Genomic DNA, 8,357 nt, shown 5'->3' on the forward strand with positions numbered 1-8,357 from the left:
TGTTCCTTATTAATTTTTTTTAGTCGTCTCTGTTCGGCGCACGCAAATGGTTACATAAGTTAAATAACTAGATCAAATACGTACTGTATACCGAACGGTGGTACAGTTGATAAAACGCTCGAGGTTCCATGCTTTAAAAACAAAATTATATCCCACCACAGGGCTTCAGATGCCTCAGTAACGCTCTGCTGTGGTTGAAAAGGTTTGGATTGTGAGGTTTTAACATCCCAAAGGGATTCAGACTATGAGAGACACCGGAAAGTGGGCACCGGAAATTTTGACCACCCGGTGTTGTTTAACGGGCACTGACGTCGCACAGCACGCGAGCACCTTGCTTTTCGACTCCATCGAAAAGCAGCTGCCGCGGTTGGGATTCGATCCCGCATCCTTGGGCATATTGGTCGAGCGCCCTAACCACAGTACTACCGCGACGGGGTAGTGCTTGAAACGTCAGCACAGTTAGTGGCCTACATACTGCAGTTTGAGACCAAAGGCATCCAGCCTGAAGTTGAGAATGATGAGGTTTAAACGTGCGTTTTAGATATGTGGGCTATAAGAGACGCCGTAGCAGGGTACTCAGGGTAAATTTAGGTCACCTAATGTTCTTTAACTTACGCTGGCATCGGAAAGCACACGCGCGTTTTTTAAGCAATATCGTTTTGAACCTAGTTATTCACAAAATCAGGAGTCAGCGTCGACGTTGTAGAAGGAAAATTATGGCCATGACTCTGGGAGGCGGTATTTTAAATGTAACACAACTGGACATCGACAGGTAGGCAGGATATGTGAAGTCCCAAGACCCCAAGACATGGGCGAGATGGCAGGAACTGACAACTCGCAGAGCTTGTTTGAGACAGGAATGCGTGATGGAGATGAAACTCTCTGGGCATCTTACTTGGATCCTGAATCGGACATGCTAATCCTGGATTACGCAGGTATGACAGCAAAGTTTTCAAAGCATAAGCTGGATAAAAGCGGCACTCTAAGTACTTCATGTGCTGCTCGTTGCCTTTTACAATGCTTAACCGGTAACAGTAATCGATGCTTTATTGAATACAAAGACACGCGATCTGTTATGGAGGCATGAAACCAGGCGAAAATTCTCGGTCGTTAGTGCAATAGCAGGCAGTGGATTTTTTTTACTGCGAGGCAGATTCACAGGCACGTATTTGTAACGACATTTTTGTACACTGGTGCTTATGCCCGGATGTAAGAAGTTGCATGCATGGATATAGAAGATCAGATACACGTAATTTGCGATAACCGACTCTCAGGGTAGGCTTTTTTGTTTACCAAGTAAAGCCCGAACAATTCATGAAATACCGCCTAAAAAAGCTCCGCGAGTGTTTGGCTCACCAATGCACATTATTCTGTTTGATTCCACGTAGTCTTATCTTTTTTTTTTTTTCGCCTGGTAGACAAGAAGCGACAAACAGCGCAAAGAAAATCTATGGCTAACACCTCCGAAAACTCATGAAGAATGGGGAAAAAATGTTACTTGACAGATTTCTTGCTCCTTATTTTCGCGACGTCCATTTTACTGTATGCAGGGTTAACGGCCTAAATAAGAAAAAAAAAGATAAAAAGGAGAGCCAGTCCCAATCGGCCCCGCTATGCATGCAGGTTTTACTGCTATCGTTCTTTACCAACTGTAGTGAAATATTTACGACGCCGAACGCAATAAAGCCGGTTCCAGACTTTACCGCTCAGGCCAATGTTATACCGTCAAATTTCTATCGAGAAGGACATGAATGTTAAACTGAGCCCGCGGAAGTTTTGTGTGCTATTAAACAACTAACTCGTTTTTTCCGTATCTGAAATTCACAACGCATGATATCATGAGCAGCAGGAGGCACACTGCTACAGTCAAAATAAGATTGATGTTATCGCCCACAAAATTTCTGACGATGCAACTGAAAACTTTCAGTGCCTTCATCCTTCAATATTCGCGCGATAGTTTCTATACGCATAAACCGGTTGCAAGAAAAGCAAACTATCTCGTACTCACTTGTACATCGGACAGGCATATCTCCAAGTGTTTTCCCTTTCTCAAGTAACAGGCGATTTGCTTCACTTTATTTTTTCTTTAGCCTGCATTTTATGTCTGAAGAGCTAAACCATACTATATTATCAACTGCAAATAACCGAAGCCGGGGTCCTGCTATAAACTAGGCCTCAAAGCTCGTTCTCGTATATCTACAACACAGATATGCGACCAGTATAATTCTGCAATATAATTTTGCGCGGAGCTGTCAGCAAAGCATTTGCGAATTCCACAAATGTGAAGCGCTCCTAGACCGTCACTCTGTACAAAAACACACAGTGCAGTGATCGCCCGGCGTCAATTTTCAAGCTCACAAAACCAGCATTTCGAGCGAGGGTCATCACGCCGCAGCGCTTATATCCAATATGCGCCACCAGCCCTGCCACCGAATAGCCGGTAGAGGCTCCAGCGTCCTCCCCCCTCCTTTCCTCGTAAAATACAAACAAACACATATATAGAAAGTGCAAACCCAAACGATACGTGAGACAAAATAGTCCCTCTTTCCGCGCTGTGATGCGTTGAAACGGTTGAATGGAAAGCTGAAATTACGGGTTTCGGAGCCGTCGTCCGGGTGACATAGGATACGATCATAGAGGAAGCTTATAATAAGGAGCTGTCGACAGCTCGTTCAACTTGCCGGTCGTTATAGAACTGTTTGCTTGCTTTCTGAGCACTCAGTGGGATTATAAGAAGGCAGTGCTGGGTTTTACATATATATTAACAAGCACTGTTTGGTCAGCTACCGCGTTTACGCGCATATTACGTTGTCATGGGAAAATTCTTTCTTCGGGCAACGTTAGTAAGTTTCATGATAACATTAGAACCTGCTGAGATCATCTCTCCATTTTCTCGCTTTGCATATAATAACAGGTTCTTGCAAAGACAAACACGGTCACTACAGGGGATGAAAATATAGCCAGCGTAACTGAGTCCTCCAGTTAAAGTCGCAATGAACAGCTGCGTAGAACCAATTGGCAAAAAAAAAAAAAATCCTGTTTGTTTCAGGTTTTTCTTTATTTTGTTTTCGAACGGACTGCACAGCGTACTTGTATCTTCATGACAAATAACAGTGTTTTTTTTTTTCTGTATGTTTTTTTTTTTATCTGCTCTGACTCAGATGTTGGCAGAGCACCATTTGTCTCTCGAGCAGCATTCCACTTTGCACTTTCGCGCATTACAGTACCGGTTAACGCCTTGCAAAATTTCTCGAACGGCGCCCCACGAACACCTTGCTGCAAGGCGAGGTGCGGCAGCCCGATTACCCGGCATTATTGGCCAATATATCATATCGCACAGCAGACAACTCGCGCACGCCACCACTCCCTAACAGGGCGCGCATTAATTCGGCCGGTTTGATCTATATTTTTGTTTCAATGCACAGGCGCAATATATATAATTTCTTGTCTTGCGCACGAGAGCCGGCGATTCGATTCTAGGAAAGATTTATTCGACGTGAGGCCTCAAGATCATTAGAGTTTGCCTGGTAGTGTACCGATTAACTCATATTGTGTATAACGCGGGCAAAATATCAGCTCCAAACGTGGTCATCTCTGACCTTGTTTTAATGCGATATCTTTTAACAGCTCAACAAAGGCGTCCTCAAAAAGCATGTGCAGAAATTGTGTGCGAGATGTGTCCGCGAGATTCTGCGTGAATTCGCGAGATATCATTACGGCCCTGGTATATAGCGACCGATATTTATAGTTAGTGATAGATAATCATTGCAAATAATTTCCAGAACGCTCACTACGGCGCCTCTCATAGCCTTAGTTGCTTTGGGACGTTAAACCCCATAAAACAAACCAAACCATAATCATAGTGATGAGAAAAAGAGAGAGAAGAGAGAGAGAGTCTCTCCCTCTCTATAAAAGTACAAAACAGGCACAATTCAAGAAACGGGCTCACTGATGGGAATGAATTCGAGCAAGACGGCGGAAAAGGCTGTAATTTCACTCGCAATACAGCACGTACACAACGTCTCTACGGAAACAGAAGAAAAAAAAATTAGAACGATTCCGAAGCCATAGAAACCTCCACAGCCAATTGGCAGGCAGCATGCAGAGAATAGGCATCAGGCAACTTATCCGCAGAGTTAAAGCCCCTTATCCAGCCCTATCACGCCAGCAACCTACCCATCACTTGCATTGTTTGTCACCAAGACAGCATCGCTTCTTTAAATGACCACGGACATAGGCTTGCCCGGACATCGCCGGGCACAAGCAGAAGAAGAGACTAGAGCATCAACCCTATAGTCCATATTGCTCACAAATAAAGCAATGAACAGGCACAAGATCATCCTGAGGGGCCTTGAAGCTGCGAACCACTCATTTTCACGGATATAATTTAGCACTGCAAAACACAACCAAGAACATTTCTGCCACACCACAGAAAACACAATAGGACAACGCCATCGCCTGGCGCCAGCTCTATACCCTCACATATACCCCGACTTTTCTCACAAGGACCTTTTCTTCTACACGCGATACCGCAAATACTGCCCGAAAAGAAACAATCCAAACCTAAGACACTATTACTTTATCTGGAAATTCCAGAATCCACCTGTAAACTATCGCCTACGTTCTACCCTTCATTGTCCTCCCGGGAGGCTGCCCTGACCCACATGGACGCAAGCGACCAGCAGTTAATCAGGAGTGCTGTATAGCGTATACCATCGGGGTTCAGGACTGAGGACTCCGCCCGTCAAGGATGGTTACAACAAATTTCAAAAAAGAAGGACAGAAAAAAGTGCAAATATGAAGCTGCATATTTATAACATCTTGTTTTTTAGAATATTGCTGGTTAAGCTTAAAAATTTATTTCAAGTGCTGAATAAACCTACCCTATATAAGCTAGGAAGCAAGCTACTACGGAAGGCTTCATTTTAATGTTGCCCCTTGCGATTTTCCTTAGCGAGGCTCAAAATTTTGTTATACGTTTATTTATTTAACCATCATCAAGATGCGACCGCCACCAACCAGGTCTCGGACATGAACCTGTGAACGTTGCTTAAGGACCTCGGGCGAGGGACTCGAGCGGTTCCGCCCTGTACAACTACAAGCATTATGACTTCATAATGGCCGAACTTAAACTTCGGCGCAGTTAACAAAAGGGATGGCTAAGACACGCGGCAGAAGTCTAAATATCGTAAAGAGAACACACAATTATATGCATGATATATTCGTGGTCTTGTTTTACGAGTTAGCAGCCTCATTCAAGTACAGCTTACACGCAAGTCACAAGCTGCTGCTCACATCATGACAGAACAAGGTGATGTATCGCAGACGCACAAATCAGTGCGGCCGGCCAAAGCCGTAGGAACATCTATCGATCGACCACAGAATCAGCCAGTTTTAATTCCTAGCAGTCATCGACAGACATAACCTGGATCTCTCAGCGTTCCTGGAAGTAAAGATAAAATAAGCTAAAGAAAATTGATCACAGGACCTCTCCCATTAAAAGCGTCGGATGGAATATGCTTACTTTAAATGCTACGAAATCCTCCTAGAGCCATAAATGTGTGTGTTATAATTACACAGTGCAGGTTCCTCCAGGAGTAGCCGCGTTCCTGCGAGGTCTATCGGCCCCTACGTCTAGGCGAATTTCAGAAGCGCTAATGATCTCCAGGTCCGGTCCAGTCTGTGAAGAGGCGCCGCAGTTCCGGTTTCTCCTTCGCAAATTCAAAAATACGTCCTAATGGCCCCGGCAAGTCGCTCGCCACACTTCTCAACGCAATAAGCCAGAGTAGCCGTTCACCGATGAGTCATTCCTATGCAGGAAAGAGCAAGACGAAGACAACGCATCTTCATTCAGGCGCGCTAAGACACCCAGGCACGTCGGGCACTTCGCGTGGAGAGTCAATTTTTCTTATGTTTTACTCGTCGCCCCGAGCAAAGATAAGACGATGAGATCGGGAGATGCGATATGAAAATTTATGCAGCGTCTTTACTGCGGTCGTCCCTGTCTAAAACTCGTAATACGCCCGGTCGCCAGCAACGCAACGCCGGAGGCTAGTTTTTTGCACATGATTCAAATGCATATGATTTCTCCGGGGACATTGAACATAAAGCAAAACGTAAACGCAGCCAAGGTTAGATGTAGCCTACTGCAGACACAGTTATTGGGGAGATACGTGTGACCCTCTCTTCGGCTCAAGTTCTGTTATGTAAAAGTGCTCGCACCCTTTGTAGCAGTGCGTGCCGTTTTTTCAAGACGACTTCACTATCGCGATTGAGCGTGCTATGCCAATTTATATTGAGCTGTCAAGTTGCATGTCACTGCCTCTTGAAGAAAAATGCTATTGGCTGCGAGGTTTTGCCGGGGACGGCAAATTTGTTCAATAGCAGTGCACTCCTACTCTACAGTGAAATAACTCTGGTGGGTTTATTGATTGGTTACCCCGAGCTCTTACGCTTTCACACTAATACCATCGTCTAAGAGGCGGAGGTAACCGAACGAAGTACGAGGTGTCTGCGTTGCAAACCGCTACTTCAGAATGCTAGGACGACACTCCTCAAAACACATATGTCTGGTCGGTTCATTGATTACCCTGAGCTCTTCTGTTTTCACACTAACAACACCGCCTAAGGGCGACTAATTTAGTGCTCCTGTCTGATTCAAATACACATTGCTGCATCTTTCCCTAAGGTGTTGGGTTTACAAAGCTAAACGGCGTATATATGTCTAAAATTAAAGTATTGTCGTATGAAAATGATTCCAAGCTGCCACTCCAGCACTGTAACTAGGATAACTCAAGAGTTAATTACTTAGAATACGCTCATAGCCGCTGGGATGCCTTAATTAAATTTATCGAATGGGAACCAAAGATGGGTGCGAACATCCGAGATAAAAAACAAATATATGATTGTGTATCTACGGAACTCGCGATTCAACTCCCGTTCTCTAGTCAGTTGTTGGGCTCTCTTCCTATCGCCAGGTGGCACACGCAGCCTTAATGCCTTGGCAGCGCACATTTGCCCTTCACGGAAGAACCGTTCGTGCAGGGCATCGCGGGCATTCCAGAAAACGGGCTGTCCGCCCAGAGGGATTGAAAGAGGACTGCGGGTAAAAAAAAAAAAAAAAAAAAAAAGAAGCAAGGCGTCTCCTACCTATTAGTAACTAACATCCAGGGAAAGACGAAGGAATTGACCTGACCACTTACACATTCCGAGGCGCCCCACTACTCCGAAATGGGCGAATGATCCCTAATTACGAAAGATGGACACCCATCCCTCTAGAACTGGTAAGACGGTGTTTTACTTTTTTTTTTGTACCTCTCTCGGCGGCATCATCATGACACCTTACTCGAGAGCTGACTATCACCTAACGGTTGCTTGCGTCAGCTTTCACGGAAACGCACATCAGCTCGCACGTAGTTTTTGCGGACACCAGGAAACCTTCTAGCACCTTCTACTTGCGGCGTCTGGTCGTCCATGGACGACGCGGCCAATAAGCCGGCGACCGATGAAGGCTTGGCTTCGCTACCTTGGATGGCTACCTGAATACCGCGCAATGACAGAGCGCCGCCTACCGCGGATCGTCGGTCTTCTCCCCAATTGGAGGGCAATTACGTGTACGTAGGAAGTTGTGAAGTATATATCTCGCTTTGAGTCCGCCGCGGCCGCCTCGAGTAATTGGAGACCATCCTCGCAACTGCAGTGCAAATGAAAAGGAGAGAAAGAGAGAACTCAAGGAAAGCAAAAAGGAAAGAAAGACGTACGCAAAGGCGAATGAAAAATGAGGACAGAAATACACGCGCAGATCACCCTGGTGTCGCCAGTGGTTGCCCAGAAATGTATGTCCCCGCAATTGCGGTGTTGGGAGTCTACATTATGGAAGCCACATAGTCTTAGGTGGCAGCCTCTATACAAAAAGCCTGGGTGCTGGGTTCCTTACGCCTTACGATTTAGCACCGACTGTTTTCTTTATCACATTAATCGCGATTGCTTCCAGCCCGACAGCTGCGCGCGTACACGAAGAAATTCATTGAGCGGTGTTTTTTTGTTTGGAATGGCAAAGTGCCCATGAAATGCTACGCACCATTTGCTGCAGAATCATGAGCAAGACATATGACGAAACACATCACTAATGTTCACCCTGGAGCTTTAGTCAATGGTAACTGCCTCGGCGAATCGAGGTCATTGACCTTCTCTGGTTTCTGTGGGGTATCCTGGAACAGTGCATGAATGCTACGGATGAATTCCAAACGATGCTCTTGTACAAGAATCATTCAGGGAACCGGAAATAGTGTACTTGTTCTAGTATATTTGGAGTTGCGTCTTTCTTTATCTTAAATATACGAAGACACCGTCATACA

The sequence above is a fragment of the Amblyomma maculatum genome, chromosome 1 (assembly GCF_055883805.1).
Source record: "Amblyomma maculatum isolate TAMU_Amacu chromosome 1, ASM5588380v1, whole genome shotgun sequence".
Classification (NCBI taxonomy): Eukaryota; Metazoa; Arthropoda; class Arachnida; order Ixodida; family Ixodidae; genus Amblyomma; species Amblyomma maculatum.